The sequence below is a fragment of the Cygnus atratus genome, chromosome 11, assembly GCF_013377495.2.
Source record: "Cygnus atratus isolate AKBS03 ecotype Queensland, Australia chromosome 11, CAtr_DNAZoo_HiC_assembly, whole genome shotgun sequence".
In the NCBI taxonomy this organism is placed as follows: Eukaryota; Metazoa; Chordata; class Aves; order Anseriformes; family Anatidae; genus Cygnus; species Cygnus atratus.
Genome location: NC_066372.1, coordinates 11,147,989 through 11,155,549, shown reverse-complemented (window position 1 = coordinate 11,155,549; position 7,561 = coordinate 11,147,989). Strand labels below are relative to the sequence as shown.

Here is a 7,561-nt window from a genome sequence, read left to right as displayed (position 1 = left end):
GGTGGTGGAGTCACCATCCCTGGAGGTCTTTAAAAGACGTTTAGATGTAGAGCTTAGTGATATGGTTTAGTGGAGTACTTAGTGTTAGGTCGGAGGTTGGACTCGATGATCTTGAGGTCTCTTCCAACCTAGAAATCTGTGTCTGTGTCTGTGTCTGTGTCTGAGGTCTCTTCCAATCTAGATGATTCTGTGATTCTGTGAACATTTTTATAAATTTAAACTTGACTTGATCTATTCTGTATTCATCTTACAAATAAATTGCGTTTCTGTATTATGCTATATTTCTCTTCATTAAATATAAATTGTTTTTAAGTTGGCTGGTTCACATTTAGGTGACTCTAGACATTTAGACACCGAAGTTAACGGAGAGACATCCAGCCCATCCAAAGGTGAAATTCTGGCTCATCATAGATGTCACCCATATGATAAGATGACCTGCACTTTGGAGGTATCTACTTCTTTCTATATAAAATAAGTTCCAAATGTTTATTAGAAATGTGTATGTCTCTTTTCTCTTCACCTAATTTAGAGATGATTCTCAGCCTGTGACTGTTGAAGATGTGCTTGTACAGGTTCCCCAACCGAGCTCTTTTACTCTGGGGTCATTGTCATACCCAATCTTAAGCCTCATCTCATGTTTTAAGCCTCATCTTACTTGCAACTGTAGCTATTTCCAGGACCATAAGTCTGTTCTAAGCTACTAATCTATTAGTAGTGTGTGTGGGGGGGGGGGGTTGTTGTTTTTTGTCTGTTTGGTTGGTTGGTTGGTTTTGTTTTTCTGTTGTTGTTTTTGTTTGTTTGGTTGGTTGGTTTTTTGTTTGTTTGTTTGTTTTTGCTGTTTTCTTTTAGGATGGGTCTTGTTGAGGAGATGAAGCCAGGAAACCAAACCATTGTCACTCATTTCTTACTTCTGGGGTTTGCCCTACATGGCAAGATGCAGCTCCTATTTTTCATAATGATTTCCATCACGTTCCTGTGCATCGTTATAGGTAACTCTTAATTGCAGAGATCACAACCATTGACTCTGTCCTACACAATTCCATGTACTACTTCCCAATGAATCTTGCCTTGACAGAAATCTACTACAGCTTGAGCACTGTGCCCAAGATGCTCTTGATTCTGCTGATGGAGAGAAAAATTACTTCCTTCACAGCCTGTGCCCTGCAACCCAGTTGTGCTATACTTTTTGTCACTTGTGTTTCCTCTCAGGTGCAATGGCTTATGATCGGCAAGTGTCAATATGCCACCCTCTGCATTAGTTCACCATGATGAACAGGGATCTCTGCTTCAGGATGGCTGTTGGGTCTTGGCTTACTGGTGTACCTGTTGCTCTGGTCTTCACCATATGGTTGTTTACCTTACCCTTCTATGGGACAAACAACATTGATCATTTCTTTTGTGATGTTTCTCCTATGTTGAAGCTGGTGTGTGCAGATACAGCCTTGTTTAAACTACTGATTTTTATTGCTACTGTCATGATAGCGATGGTTCCCTTTTCAGTGATAGTTATGTCTCACCTTCACATTATCCATGCTGTTCTACAGATAACCTCACCTCTGGGCCAGAGGCGGGACTTTTCCACCCGTGCAGCTCACCCATTGGTAGTAACTCTTTTCTACGGCACAGCTGGCATCATTCACCTACGACCTAAGTCCAGCCTCTCACCCAATATGAAGAAAATGGTTGCCCTCTCTTACACAGTTGTCACCCCCATGCTTAACCCCATAATCTACAGCTTGAGGAATCAGAAACTTAAGCAAAGCCTGAGAAGATGCATTGACAAAAGGCTGCTTAGGAAGCAGACAGCCATCTTTTCTCCGTCCAGGTGAGGCATTCTTTGTATCTGTGCAGGAAATAAGTGTTTCCCTAGGAAAAATTCTTAAGGAATTTTTTAGTTAAGTTAAATGCCTTTCAAAAGGATCTGTGCTATTTTAGCAATACTTTACTGTTAAATCCATTCAATATCAAGCCTTTTTTACTCAGCATATCAAAATAAATTATTGTGACTGTACCTCTGGTCTTGTAAACAACTAAGTAAACCTGACTAAGAATAGGAATATTCAAAAAGTGGATATCTTCATTATAAAGTTATAATCATCCCCCATCATTATAACTTATGTCCATAAATTTGAAAAGCCACTACCTTAAAAAAAGTTTTCCTCCTCAATCAAAGGAAAAGTGATAGCCTGGAAATTTTTCCCATTAAAAAAATAAAAGAATAAAAGGGGGAGTTGAAATAAGTTGAGAAACAAGTTAGTACCTTATGATTGCAAGACAGAAACTGTCTCCTGGAATTCTCCTTCCCACTGATTGGAGAGACTGGGTTCAAGTCTAGACTTGATTTGATTTTCTTTCTCTCAGAACAAAGTTCTCTTTTGCAACTAGCAAGTAACTTGCCCTGTTTAAAACAGAAATGATAAACTGAAACATTGCCAGCTATCTGCAGTAGCTTTGTTTTAATTATTTCCCTTTTCATGTAGGCTGAAAGAAAGTTATGTGAGGGGATTGTTTAACTCATTGAACTTGATACTTTCTGTCTGAATCTTGTTCTGGCTTGCCAGAAGGAGTGTTCATTAGTGAAATATGGTTTGTGCTTTTATTTTCTCTCTGCTTATTTCTAAGTTCAACACAAATTCTGGTGTTGCTTATATCTGAGCAGCATAGTCTCCTTCAATTTGTGTGATTAGTACCTAATTTACATCTACTTCTCTTTGACCAGAAGTAGCATTTTCCCCTAGAGCCATCCAGCTTTTTCCATCACAGAATGGTCTGTTCATCTAACCATCCAAATTTAGGCTTTCCGCATTTCTCTTCCCACAGAAGTGTCTTACCCTCGGTTTATTTTGTGGCAGAAACCCCATATATATCTGTCTATGCACATAGCAATTCAGCTTGAGACACAGTCTAAAAAGCTTGGTTTTCCCATCACTCATAATGAGTTGCTCTTTTTCTTTTCTTTTTTTAAAGCAGTAAGGCAGGTTGAGGAAGTGTGAACAAAAAGGAATAGTTCATCATCTACTCGAAGCCAAGCCCCAACAGGCAAGGCAGTCCTTCTCCCTTAACTGCAATCACAGAGAACACAGCTGCACAGCACAATGCCACCCACATAGTCTCTTTTCAGCTCCCCTTCTTTCCACACCGTTGAATTATAAGTAAACAGTACTTTATTCATTGATTATATTACAATTTAATGCTTAAAATTTCTACTGTATGGAAAAAGACAAGGAAGAAAATCAATAATGCATGACAGAATTAATTGTCTTGGGATTGGGGAATGTGTCTGAACTGTTCATTCCTCTTTTCCTATTGCATTTAATTACTTATATGATGACCATGACTAGAAATGTCCTCACCACTGTTCTGGTTTTGTTATGCTCTCATTCACTGGGAATCTTGACTTAGTTCTTGAAGGCCTGCTCTAGTTCTCCACCATCCTGCCCAAGACCATAGCTGCCTTGATCACTGCAGACATCCCATTGTATTTTCCTCTCAGTTCAGGCAAGGCAAGTCCTTTAAGTCCTATATTCATCCTCAGGTCAGAGAAAAAACATAGGAAGAACAAAATATTTCAACCCTCCTGAAAATACCAGGAAAATCTCTAATTTCAACTAGCAGTAATACAAGCTCATGAAAGTTCCCTTGTGTGGGCTACAATTATAGCCATGCTGGAGTAAGCAGCTTGGCAATGACCTTAAGGGGTTATCTAGTCTATTCACCTGCTCATTTTTGTGTTTCCTGACAAGTCAGATCATTCCCCATTTTAATTTGGGCTATGATCACTTGCTGTCACTCATCCTGAAACAAAATGTTATGGCTTGTTCATATCCATTTAATGTTTTAAAATTAACCTTTTATTTAAAATATACATATCGGCCCAAATCTAAAAGAAAAAAAATATGTTTGGAAATTAAAAATATTAAAAAATAATGAACATCAATATCTCTCTTGGACTTTAATCCATTAATTTTGTTGCCCAGAATGATTTTCTAAAACTTACCAGAATCTTACAAACATTCCCTATGCTTGTATAATTATATTTTTCATTTGTTTAAAGAAAAATGTCTCTGTGTACATGATACGTTTGTATTCTTAATACTTTATCTGGCTAAATATCAACTGAATTTTCTTCTGCCTTTTTCTCTATTTATACAAATGTCTATTTGCCTGCCTGTCTACCTATTAAACATTTTTTTCCATCATATTGATATTTGTACTACCTAATATTGTCTGTTTAATTCTTGTGCGTGTATCATCACTAATTCCCATCTCTAATCTTCTCTCTGTCATATTAGGGTGTTCATATGTATGTATTGATTCATGTGTCTTCTGTCTAGCAATGCAGACAGAGTTCATTTTGTTCATATATCTTACAATCAATGTTGTAAAATAGTATTCCATTTTGATAATTCTATAGTAATCATGAGTTTTGGCACAGAAATGTATTTTTTCATCCCAACTGAGTGTGCAGAACAGCACTGGAGGGAATTGGAGCTGTTACAGGCTTTGCAATGCAGTGTTGTTTCTGCTATGGAAGGAGATGTCAACAGGGACATCCCTGATAACATCATGTCTTCTGAAAGATACAGCTGAAGGCACACAGTCCACAAGATGCTTGACCACAAATATGTTTAGGTTAATTTTGACAGTGTCAGCCCCTGCTGGAAATGGACATTTATTAAGTTCATTTGGAACCTATTAATTTAATGTCATTAGGCTTAAATATAAAACAAGAAATGCACTGTTGTGTCACGTGCCTATTGAAAACCTCAAGTCTAGAAAAACTCTTTCTCAAATATGATTTCTCCTATTAGCTCTCTAATGATGGTACAGAAAATTGAGGGGGGGGGGGGGCGGGGGGGGGACACTTATTATTTGCTTGGTTTAATAAGCCATTAGGTAATATTTACAGAGTGTGAAGGGCAAACTCAGGAGTAAAGTTTCCTGAAGTTTTAATAGGGCCTTCTGAGGCTATTAGAGATAGAGCTGTTGCAGGAGATCCAAATGGCCCTCTGGGGAGGAGCTGATTAGAGCAGAAAAACAGAGCATGGTTACAGGCAAAGAAAGGAAGGAAAAAATGCTTTCATGAAGCAGCCCCTGTGAGGTGTCCTGTCAAAGAAAGGAGCAAGGATGCTCAACTTTTGCAGCCCTTGCCTGCCTGAGGTTTCTTTCTGATCAGCATGGAGCATGAAGAGGAGATTGCCTCTGCACTGCCAGGATCCAGGAGGGTGCAGAGGCAGCACAGTAAAGGTGTCTGAGTAAAGATCTCTTCCTGCTTGCCCTGCTGCTGCAGGAAAAAGTAGCCAAGGGTCTGTGAAAGGGACAGACCTCCCTGTCACAATATGGCCCAATGATGCTCCTCGTCAACTACAATCACTGTGACTCCTGTCCCATATCTCCTACACCCACACAGCTGGTATCCGTCTGGCCTACACATCACTGCTATCCCAGCTGTGGGACTACCCTCCTTCCCTATGCTCCCCAGCCTCGAACACTGATGCTCAGTCCTGAAACAGAGCCCTCAGACTCAGTTTTCCTGATACACCTCTAGCCTAACCTGCAGGCCCCCAGCAGTCCAGCCTCATAGAGATGGTAGCCAGCTTCTCCGCATAGAGCTTTGCCTGCCCCAGGCCGATTTCCCACCCCACCAGACCCCATTATTTCAGTGGTGCTTTGTAGACTGCCCCTGCAACCCCTAAACTTCCACTTGCCAAAGACCATTTCCCTAGCTTTCCAGAAATGGATGGCTAGACCATCTTCTCCCAGGTGATGTGGTATTACCCTATAACAACTTTCAGGTCCCAGTTGTCCCAGTCCTACCACCCAGCTCCACTCAGCTCCCATTTTACATCATACCCTCTTCCCCATCCCAAAGCCTTGACCAATTCCCTGAAATACTGCCCACCCAGATCCACCCACCTCAGAGGTGCCCAGCTCAGCCAGTGTTCCTCAATGAACTGCCATCACAATTCTACATGGGTCCCCAATGGGATGTTAAATTCACCTCTGGAAATGACTCTTTCAAGGGGCCATTGTAAACATTTTATTTGTCTGAGACCAGGTTATGAGTTCCACTCCACTAGAGAGTATTGTTTTCAGAGCAAAATGCATACATGTTATGATGTGGGTGCTCAAAAACTGCAGTTCCAGGCTTCTGTCACTGTCTAAAAGTAATGTCTGCCCACAATGTCTTTGGGCCTGGATTCACAAATCTTAGGGATGTATGCATCAAATAACAACCTCTGAGACAAGTGAAATCTGATCTATTTCACCACAGAATGACAGGGGAGGTTCAGGTTGGATATCAGGAAAAGATTCTTCACCAAGAGGGCAGTTGGGCAATGGAACAGGCTCCCCAGGGCAGTGGTCATGGCACAGAGCCTGCCAGAGTTCAATAAATATTTGGACAATGCTCTCAGACATGTGATCTGATTTTTTTTTTAATGGTCCTTTGGGGACCCAGGTGTTGGACTCAATAATTCTTGTGGATCCCTTCCAACTCTGATATTCTATGATTCTATAAAGGCACAGCTTGCAAATCATAAACAGAAAAAAGGATGGAGTATTTCAAGTTAGGCTGATTTTTAACTCATCTTTTGCAGACAATAAATATGTCTTAGCTGAGAAAGCTCAGAATCTGCAGACAGTTCAGAAAAGACATCTCAGACCAGTATTAAATCTCTGGTGGGAGGTTTAATAGGAAGGAAGGAGGGAAGGAAGGAAGGAAGGAAGGAAGGAAGGGAGGGAGGGAGGGAGGGAGGAAGGAAGAATGAAAGAACGAAAGAAAGAGAGAGAAAGAGAGAGAAGAAAGAGAGAAGAAAGAGAGAAGAAAGAGAAGAAAGAAAGAAAGAAAGAAAGAAAGAAAGAAAGAAAGAAAGAAAGAAAGAAAGAAAGAAAGAAAAGGAAGGAAGGAAGGAAGGAAGGAAGGAAGGAAGGAAGGAAGGAAGAAAGAAGAAGAATGAATGAAAAAGAAAGAAAGAAAGAGAAAGAAAGGAAGAAAAAGGAAGAAAGGAAGAAAGGAAGAGAAAGGAAGAAAGGAAGAAAGGAAGAAAGGAAGAAAGGAAGAAAGGAAGAAAGAAAGAGAAAGAAAGAAAGAAAGAAAGAAAGAAAGAAAGAAAGAAAGAAAGAAAGAAAGAAAAAGAATGAAAGAAAGAAAGAAAGAAAGAAAGAAAGAGAAAGAAAGAAAGAGAGAAAGAGAGAGAGAAGGAAAGAAAGGAAGAAAGGAAGAAAGGAAGAAAGGAAGGAAGAAAGGAAGAAAGGAAGGAAGGAAGGAAGGAAGGAAGGAAGGAAGGAAGGAAGGAAGGAAGAAAGAAAGAAAGAAAGAAAGAAAGAAAGAAAGAAAGAAAGAAAGAGAAAGAAAAAGAAAAAGAAAAGCAGAGTTGACAAAATACAACCAGTGATAGTGTTGCAGTCCGGGAATTGTATCCTGGGGACTCATAAAAGACAGCTGTGGTCACCTGCAGGCACATATAAATCCTAAGATCATAAAACAGCCCAGGTTGCAAAGCACCTCAGAAGGTTCATTGTCAGGTCTAACCTTTCATGGGAAAAGGGAGCCTAGAAG

The 7,561-nt window shown here is 40.1% G+C and overlaps 1 pseudogene; it reads left to right on the top strand.

Annotated features, from left to right (window-relative positions):
- The first annotated feature begins 850 nt into the window (after positions 1-850).
- On the top strand, positions 851-1,829 carry LOC118258108 (olfactory receptor 10A7-like; annotated as a pseudogene).
- The last annotated feature ends 5,732 nt before the right edge of the window (positions 1,830-7,561 follow it).